This window comes from Mauremys mutica, unplaced genomic scaffold (genome assembly GCF_020497125.1).
Source record: "Mauremys mutica isolate MM-2020 ecotype Southern unplaced genomic scaffold, ASM2049712v1 Super-Scaffold_100036, whole genome shotgun sequence".
Lineage (NCBI taxonomy): Eukaryota > Metazoa > Chordata > Testudines > Geoemydidae > Mauremys > Mauremys mutica.
In genome coordinates, this window is record NW_025423256.1 from 249,639 (window position 1) to 259,312 (window position 9,674).

A 9,674-nucleotide genomic window follows, 5' to 3' on the forward strand; every position below is an offset into this window, starting at 1 on the left:
ACCGAGGGGCGAACCTGGAGAAACTGGCAGCAGCTCTCTGATGGGTCAGCTGGAAGAACCGGGGACTGGAGCCAGGGATCAGGAAGTCATCCTTACATCACCTTTGTGACTCTAGCTTGAAGGGAGCTTCTTTTTCTTCCCCTTGCTGAGAAGCAGCAAGAGAAGAAAGAAAGGTCTGGTGGGGCAACTGGGTGCAGAAGCCAATGCTGCCTTTTCCTGCAGTGAAGCCCAAAATGAGGGACTTGCATTGAGTAAAGGCAGTGCTTGGCTTCCAGAAAATAGCCCACTGCTGCAGGAAGAGGGATGAAACAGCCTGCTGAAGCCTGGGATTGAATCAGGGACCTTTAGATTTTCAGTCTAACGCTCTCCCAACTGAGCTACTTCAGCACCTGCAGGGGTGCCTTTTTGGGCTGCTGCTGCTCACCTTGAAGTTTATTCTCCATAAACCATCTCTCCAGTCAACAATGGCCAATGCAAGACGGACATCGCTTGCTATTTTAGCCCTTGGAAACGTCATTGACTAGTCTCTGGATCTCTTGAATGCTGCGCTTCAGTTCATGGGGGAAAGGCGAGAGAAGCGACCTTTGACCAGGGAAAGCAGGAGTTAGGGGTTAACATCCTAACGCTGTCTGTCTCCGACTGTAACACTATTTAATACTGGCCCACCCTGTGCTGGTGAGTGCTCCATTTCTAGATGTTAGTACATTTCAGTTACTGTCAAAATTAAAAGTTTCTATATGCTTAAAAGAAATGATTTTTTAATTTGCTTATATATGGCATGAATAAATACAGATTTACACATCCTAGCATGAACATTTATTGTCTTATATGATAGAGAAAATCCTGCATCCAGATTGTGCATCGAAATCATGAAATGAACTACAAATGCAATAAAAATAAGGTATTCAATGGTTTAACATATGGAGCGGGGCTGGGGGGCACTGAAGACACTTCCTGCCTGGGATGGCACTTGGTCTAGGGGAGGCCCTGTCAGGGAAAGCAGGAGTTAGTCTCACACGCCTATTTCCAGGCTGTAATCTGTGGGCGCCCTGCTCTGGGGGAGGGATCGTGGTAGCCCAGACTCAGGGCTGGAACAGGCCCCGGATTGAGGGGGTGGCTGCAGGGTTTGCAGCTCTCTGATGTCTCAGACACTGTGTCTCCCCAAAGCCTCAGATCTGCGTCCCCAGAAGGCTCCTGCGCTGCCTCCGCTCCTTTCATAGTCTATAGCAAGGAGCAGCAGCAAGGGTCAGGGATGAGCCATAGGCAACTAGGTGGGGGGAAGAGGCTTCAGGAGGAAACCCAGCCCCCAGAGCAGAGGGGAATGGGAGGCTTTTTCTCTCTCCTTAGCCACGGGCTATAGCTCCGAGAGCTCTGTGAAATGCCTCCCCGCCCACAGCCTGGGGAAGGGGAAGGAGTCTCAGGTTCTAGCTCGATTTGGAGGAGGATCCCTGGACCCTAGAACCACTCGCTGCCCTTTCCCAGAGAAACCTGTGATGCCCAGAACGGGGCTGAGATAAATGCTGACAGGAGTCAGGAATTGCTCCCCTGGAATAGCAGCAGGACTGGGCAGCTGGAAATCTCCCCAAAGGAGCTGAAGCCTTGGTGGGTCAGACATAGATGCCCCAGGTACTGCATGGGGGGCTTAGGTTTGTTTCTGGACAAGAGCAGTGAGAGTTTTATTGCCTCAACATTTCAGTAGAAAAATTCTGACCCAAACTGTGTGTGGTGGGGAGGTCGATAGCGGTTTCTTTGGGTTTGATTTAGTTTGTTTTCTCATTCTCATTGTAAAAGCCCTGGACCATTTTGATGGGAACAATGTTTGTGGAAGGCCAAGGACAAGTAAGAAACGTTAGAAATCTGCATTGGAGTGAGGGGGGTCTCTGTGGGCCAGGGCAGGGGTGGAGATTTTCATGGGGAGGGGTTAGGGGATAAACGAGAGGCTTTTGCGGGAACGCAGGGGGATGTTTTGCAGTTTAACCTCCCCACTTCCCTGTGCTGCTGCCCAGCTCAGACCCCACTGACACCCCTGTGATGAAGTGGGAATTTTCTGGATGTTTTGTTTGCATCTTGTGTGTACCTCAGTTTCCCCTATTTGTTGCACGATTATCTAGGTTAAAGGTCCAAAATGTGGGGTGCACCCTGCCAGGGGGATGGAGTAACATTCAGGGGGATGCAGCTGGGCCTGGGCCAGCCCCCATGGGGAGTGGGGAGGGGGAGCCACCCAGCTCCACTCTTGGCTCCAGCCCCGGCCCCTGCCTCAGCCCCCTTACCCCTGTCTGTGTCCCTTCCCCCTTAGCTGCGGCCCCACTCACAGCCACGACTCGGGGGGAGCATGGACAGAGGTGGGGGGCATGACCCTGAAGTGTTTTGGGACCACGGATCTCGGTGGTGGGACAAGGGGGTTAAATCTTGGCAGAGACCCCAAAGGGCAGGTGTGGCTGCTGTCGAGCTGCCTGGGCCCAGACAATGGCCACAAATTCTGTCTCCTAGCAACCGATGGCCGGGGCGTACCTGCTGCAAGAGGCCAGCTGGCCGGGAGGAGTCGGAGAACAAAGAACGAGCTGGAGGCCAGGTGAGCAGGTTGCCAGGGAAACCGGACAAAGGACAGACGAGGGGCAAAGGGCCTGGCTGAGTCGGGCTGTTGGGAGCAAGGAGTCTGCTGGGTTGGGGACTCGAGGGGAGAGCCCAGGCTCTGAGTTCGGGGTCTGCCCAAGATGGACATTGCTGAATCTTCCTGCTTCCTGTGCGAACACAGAACTTTCCCAGGCTGGATTCCAGACCCCTAACAAACCTTCTGAGACTGTGGAAGTTGGGGGTGCAGGACTCCCGTTCGGGGGGGGGGGGGTGAGGCTTTCCGAGGTGTCCAATTCAGGAAGCTGCAGGAAGCTCCTGGTGTGGAACAGGGGGGCTGAAAGGTCCAAGGTCAGTCCCAGGAGGTGCTGAAGCCAGGGAGGTTTCCCCCAGTGAGGGCGTCCCCTGGGGGAGTCACACTGACGAGGCTCCTGCCTGGGTTTGACTCAGAGCTGTTCCAGAGCACGGAGCCTGTGTGCCCATCACAGCCCCCCAGCATGTGACCTACAGGCTCCACTCTGGCAAAGCTCCCTGTAAATCAGAGACAAACTCCCCCCTTCTCCCAGTTACTCTCCCCTGCAGAGAACCCAGAGCAGCTCCTGCCTCTCTGGGTCTCCTGCCAGCCACAGCTGGCCAAGGAGCCGCTCCCCTGGGTCCCTGTGCAGGGGCAGCATCAGTTCCGACCTCACGAGTACAGTGGTGACTCTCCCTGCCTGTCACGGGGGGGGGGGGGGGGGGGGACGAGGGCTTGATTCCCTGAGGAGAAAGCTGAGATTGTGACACCCGTGTATGTCTGCAGCGCAATTAAACCCCATAGCTGGCCCAGGCCGGCTGACTCGGGCTTGCCAGGCTCGGGATCCAGGGGCTGGAGCCCGACCACTGGGACACCCCCCCCCTCGCTAGGTTCAGTGGCCGATATACTGAAGATGAGTTTGTAAGTGGGGAATGTGGACTGGGTGCTGCCACTGGACAGACACTTCCCAGCAGGAGCCCCACCCAGTGAATGTGATCTACTCTAAAAACATGGGATGAAGGAAAGTCAGCCTGGGGCTCTGGATTTATCATCTCACAATGACTCGATTCAACTTGCTCAGCTTAGAAAGAAAGTTGGGTTTTTTTATTGTGAGCCTGAAAATTGCCTCCGGTGTGAAAGTCAGAGCGGGATTATTTCACGCTCACGCACCCTTATCACTATTGAAGGAGTAAAGGAACGTGCAAACCAATGAAGCCTTAACATGTCATTTGCATCCTCAAGCCTGTCCCTGTGGCAGGATCTCAAGGACAGACAGAAATGGTACCCGGTGTCAGGAGGAGAGAGGAAAGCACTTTCCCCTCGTGTATTTCCCCAGGCTGTTGTGCAAGGCAGCAGAGGCGCTTTACGGCATTTTCTGTCACTGATTTTTTTCATGTTGGTGTGGGAGGAAAGACTTAGACCTGCCCACTTTGTGACCCTGTGAATATGAAGTGACCAGATGATGAGTTAATAATGATGCTGTTGCACAGGGTTTGATTGGAATTAGAAAACAAAAAGCCCTTTAAGTGGAACTCTTGGGTGAATAGAATGAGCTGATTTATAGTCAACTTTGAAAGGCAATAGACTGTTACATTGGGCAGAACATTGGGTTTGGTTGGTTGGTTGTTGTCCCTGATAAATTGCAGAGCGTTCAGAGAAGAGCCACAGGAATGATTACAGGCTTGAGCAGGGAGAGAAGTTTAAAAACAAACCGAACCTTCCCTGCTCCTGCCGGCTGTGACTGCTGAGGACATTTTCCTTCTCTACTCCAGGGTCTCTCTTCTGCCAGATTCTCAGCAAGTCAGGCCCCCTGCAGACTATGGCAGAGCAGTTTGGTATGAAGCTGCAGGACTCACAATGTAAGAGTGCAGCTGCTGTAGCATCTTGACTGACCATGGGCTAAATCCTGCAGCCCTGGCAGCCCAGGATAACCTCCCACTGGTGGTGATGGGAATTTAGCCTTTGTAACGATCTGCTGGTACCTGAGCTCTCAGATGTGAATTAAACTGGGGGCAGACACAGCTCTGTCCAAACAAGTGAAGGATGTAAGTGAAAGACCAAAGCTGGCCCTGGGGAGCTGCTGCAGTCCCGTAACCACAGCTGGAAGGGAACAGAGGGAAAACACCTGGAGCAGCACCGAGAAAAGGAAGTTTGTCAGTGAGATCAGTAGCAATAAATGTGAACTGAAGGAGTGCTTTCTCCTCTGTGCCGACAGGTTTGAATTGTGTTACTGTACTATGAGATAAAGCTTTACAATATCCTGCTCTAATTTCAGGATGGGTCTGTAACCATAATTAGTCTCTGTAGAAGTGGGACTTTCAAAATTCCCAAGGAATTTAAGGGGTGGGGTTCACGGTTGGTCACCTGAGGGAGTGCAGTAGAATTCAAACCAAAGACCAGAGAAGCGAGAACAGGGATTGTGGGACACCTCCCGGAGGCCAATCACAGCACTGTAATCGACCAGGGTGTCTACACTGGTACCGTGGCGCTGTAGCCCCGGTGCAGAAAGCTGTACGTCTCTCGTTGGGAATCCCTCTGATTTACCGTTTTTACAGAGGGTGAAATGACAATTTTTCCTATCCCTGCCCTGTTCCTGCTCTTTGTATTAGTTCAATATATTTTAAGTGAGAAAAATGGTAGAAAAAAAATCTGCTCTCCAGCACAACTTGAAGCAACATCAGAGCAACTGGGAATGAAACAATTTATTTCCAAAAGGGGAACTCGATGACTAACAATGGCTTTGAAATGGGGGAACAGTATAACCGTGATGCTCAGGGTTTGTTTAGACTAGGAAAAGTGATGGAATTTAGGTCAGTTGAAGGGGAAAGCTAATGCCAACCACTGCACCTGGGCATCTGTTCTACAACTATAATTGTCTTTTTACATCAAGATCATTAACTTGAGCAGCCGACGCCATGTACAGCCCTAGTGGATGTAAGGCACAGATACTTTTTGCCTCACTGTACCTTGTTGGGATCAAACCTCCAGGAGCTGATGAACATTCCTGGCTCAAAAGGAAAGGAGTTGATAGAAAAGATCACACTGACCCCAAAGAAGGGTGAGCTGCAAAAGGCAGAAGCAGGTAACTCATCTGGTGGAGCTGAGAGACCACGGTGAAGATGGTGCAAAAATCACTATGTGGGAATTAGGCAATGTGATTTTTTTTTTTAAATTTTGCCCAGCCCTAGTCAAGGGATTTATTACAGTTCTCTCTCATGTGGATTTTCTGATGTCTGATAAGGTGTGAGCTCTGATTGAACCTTTTCCCACACTCAGAGCACGTGTAGGGCGTCTCCCCTGTGTGGATTCTCCTGTGTGTGCTCAGGACAGAGCTCTGATTGAAGCTTTTCCCGCACTCAGAGCATGTGTAGGGCGTCTCCCCTGTGTGGATTCTCTGATGTCTGATAAGGTCTGAGTTCTGATTGAAGTTTTTCCTGCACGCAGCGCACGTGTAGGGCTTCTCCCCTGTGTGGATTTTCCTGTGTGTACTCAGGACAGAGCTCTGATTGAAGCTTTTCCCACACTCATGGCACATGTGGCGTGTCTCTTCCAAGTTAATTCTGTCACTTGTTATAAGGTCTGAGTGGCTACTAAAGTTTTCCTCTGGCCTCTGCTGAGTCTCACAGGCTTTTGTTTTTTCTGCGAGTGGACAACTCCCAGAAACATTCCCTTTGGATCTTCCTGATAAAGTTCCATGTGGTTCTCCTTGCTCAGCATCTTCCTGCTGGGGTTTCTCCTCCTCATTCTGACTCACCATCCCATCACCTGATGGGAGACAGAGAGAATCCAGACACAGGTCACTCCCTTTGCCGGAAAGAAAGAAAATCTCAGAGAGAGGAATGGTAAAAGGGATGAACAATCCAAAATAAGTGTGGGAGAGATCAAACCTATCAGGTGCTGATTTTCCCCAAACCCTTCCACAGAAGAGAGAGGAAGGGATCAGTTTTGGTCTGCATCTCACGAGAACACTCGGGGGAAAGTGAGACTGGGGAGGGACCTGCTGCCAGTTGTCACTCATGGCTTCCCTCCTATTCTGACTGACATCTGCCATAATGATTCCACATCTGCAGGGAACAATCCTGAACTTGGAGAGCTCACAGGATCTTTGTAGGGCATCCCGAATGTTTCCTGCATTCCCACACAGTTTTTGAGTTGGTTTAACCAATTCCTCACCTGTGAAGGCAGCTGTTGGAAGCACTTCTTTCTCAGAGCCCTGGAGGTCTGGGACCCACGGCTGTTCCCCTCGTTCCATCTGTGAGATCACATCAGGTTTGGAATTTGGAAACCCTACTGCAGGTAAAGAAAACGAGGCAGGTCAGTGAAATTTGTGGGATACTTGTCACAAAGAATAGTCCATGGTTTTAACCCCCAGCTCATTTTTAAGCAGTAACATCCCAAGGCCAGCTTCCTTGGCTCAAAGTGGCAGGAGAGTTATTATGATTATAAATCATATGCATTACCTTAGTGCCTAAGGACCAACTAACAGTGGGTCCCCATTGTGCTAGGCACAGTACAAACCCAGAATAGTAGCTGGGCCATGCCCTGAAGAATTTACAATCTGAATAGACAAGACAGACACAGAATGGGGGAAGGGATAGACCCCACTGTTAAAATAGAAATATTCAGGCCTGCCTGTAAAGTCTATAGTTTAAGAACTTAGGTGTATTTTTTATCACTTAGCTACTTACAGGAATATGAAAACAAAGAAACAAAATCACTGTCTGTATTTGTAAGGGCCTTCTCTTACTGTGACCGTCTGAGGCCTTGTTCTTAGGCTAAGGCCTTTGGCTAAGCAGCAGGGGCAGCCATAAGCTGGGAAGCGCAGGGTCACATCCTCACATCCCAAACCAGTCACACTGAAAAAGATGGTTACTCACCGTTGTAACTGTTGTTCTTTGAGATGTGTTGCTCATATCCATTCCAGTTAGGTGTGCGCGCGCCGCGTGCACGCTCGTCGGAAGTTTTTTACCCTAGCAACACTCGGTGGGTCGGCTGGGTGCCCCCTGGAGTGGCGCCGCTATAGCGCCGGATATATACCCCTGCCGACCCGTCCACTCCTCAGTTCCTTCTTGCCAGCTACTCTGACAATGGGGAAGGAGGGCGGGTGCGGAATGGATATGAGCAACACATCTCGAAGAACAACAGTTACAACGGTGAGTAAGTGTCTTTTCTTCTTCGAGTGATTGCTCCTATGCATTCCAGTCAGGTGATTCCCAAGCCTTACCTAGGCGGTGGGGTCGGAGTGAGACGTGGCGGAGTGTAATACCGCGGAGCCGAAGGCTGCGTCGTCTCGAGACTGCTGCACCAACGCGTAGTAGATCTGGCCACAGTGGCAGGGGAATCGGATCCGCCACTGAGAGGTCGAACAACAGGGTGTACCAGTGCTGCCTCGGCCATGCTGGAGCAATGAGGATCAAGTTGGCTCTGTCCCTGCGGAGTTTGAGCAGGACTCTGTGAACGAAGGGAAACGGCGGAAAGGCATAACATAGGTGTCTTGTCCACGGGAGGAGGAACGCGTCTGAGAGGGAGCCCGGGGAGCATCCTTGGAAGGAGCAGAACACCTGGCATTTCCTGTTCTCTCGGGAGGCAAAGAGGTCTATGCGGGGAAAGCCCCACCTCCGGAAGACGGAATAGATGACGTCGGGATGGATTGACCACTCGTGAGACAGGAAGGACCTGCTGAGGCGATCTGCCAGAGTGTTCTGGACTCCTGGGAGAAAAGACGCTACCAAATCGATTGAGTGGGCTATGCAAAAGTCCCACAGGTGAGTGGCTTCTTGACAAAGTAGGGAGGAGCGCACCCCACCCTGCTTGTTTATGTAAAACATGGTCATTGTGTTTTCTGTGAACACGGATACACAGCGGCCTTGTAGATGGACCCGAAACACCTGGCATGCTAGACGGACTGCCCTCAGCTCCTGCACGTTGATATGCAGGTCAGCTCCTGGGGCAACCAGAGGCCTTGAGTGTGAAGGTTCCCGAGGTGGGCACCCCAACCCAGAGACGATGGGTCTGTGGTTAGTGCCACCGAGGGCTGAGGAGGGTGGAACGGCATCCCTGCGCAAACTACAGTGGGGTCCAGCCACCAAGTGAGGGAGTCGAGAACCGTCCTGGGGATAGTGATCACCGAGTCTATATTGTCTCTGTGTGGACGGTATTGAGAAGCAAGCCAGGTTTGGAAGCACCGAAGTCGCAGCCTCGCGTACTTGGTCACAAAGGTGCAGGATGCCATGTGACCTAATAGACCGAGGCAGGTGCGCACCGACGTTGTCGGGAAGGATTGAAAACTTCGAATGATCGAAGACATTGCCTGAAACCGTGGCAGAGGAAGGCAGGCCCTGGCCAGATAACTGCTCCAATAAAGCCTATTCTCTGCGTTGGAGTCAGGGTAGACTTTTCTACATTGATCATGAGGCCTAGCCTCCCGAAGAGGTCTTTGACGACACACAGGTGCTGTGATACTTGCAACTGGGAAGTCCCTCGAATGAGCCAATCGTCGAGGTACGGGTAGATGTGTATTCGACGACGGTGGAGGGAGGCAGCTACTACGGCCATACATTTGGTGAAGACTCTCGGGGCCGCGGAAAGACCAAAGGGAAGCACCGTGAACTGGAAGTGCTGTTGGTTGACCACAAAACGGAGATACCGTCTGTGCGGCGGGTAAATGGCAATGTGGAAATACGCATCCTTCATATCGAGGGCGGCATACCAGTCTCCCGGATCCAGGGATGGGATGATGGTCCCCAGGGATACCATGCGGAACTTGAGCTTTATCATGAATTTGTTGAGTTCTCGCAGGTCCAGGATCGGTCGTAGACCGCCCTTTGCCTTGGGGATCAAAAAGTAGCGGGAATAGAACCCCTTGCCCCTCATGTCCTCTGGCACCTCCTCTATGGCTCCCAGATTTAGGAGCGCATGGACCTCTTGTAAGAGGAATTGCTTGTGAGAGGGGTCCCTGAAGAGGGACGGGTAGGGAGGGTGGGATGGGGGTGGAGAAATAAATTGGAGGTGGTATCCTGTTTCCACCGTGCAGAGGACCCAACGGTCGGAGGTCAGCTGGGACCAAGCAGGGAGGAAATGGGAGAGGCGG

General features: G+C 51.7%; 1 non-coding gene across 1 annotated transcript; it reads right to left on the reverse strand.

The window, feature by feature from the left end:
- Window positions 1-314: 314 nt before the first annotated feature.
- On the reverse strand, window positions 315-387 carry TRNAF-GAA. Its single transcript has one exon. It is a non-coding gene; the product is annotated as a tRNA-Phe (tRNA).
- Between the last annotated feature and the right edge of the window lie 9,287 nt (window positions 388-9,674).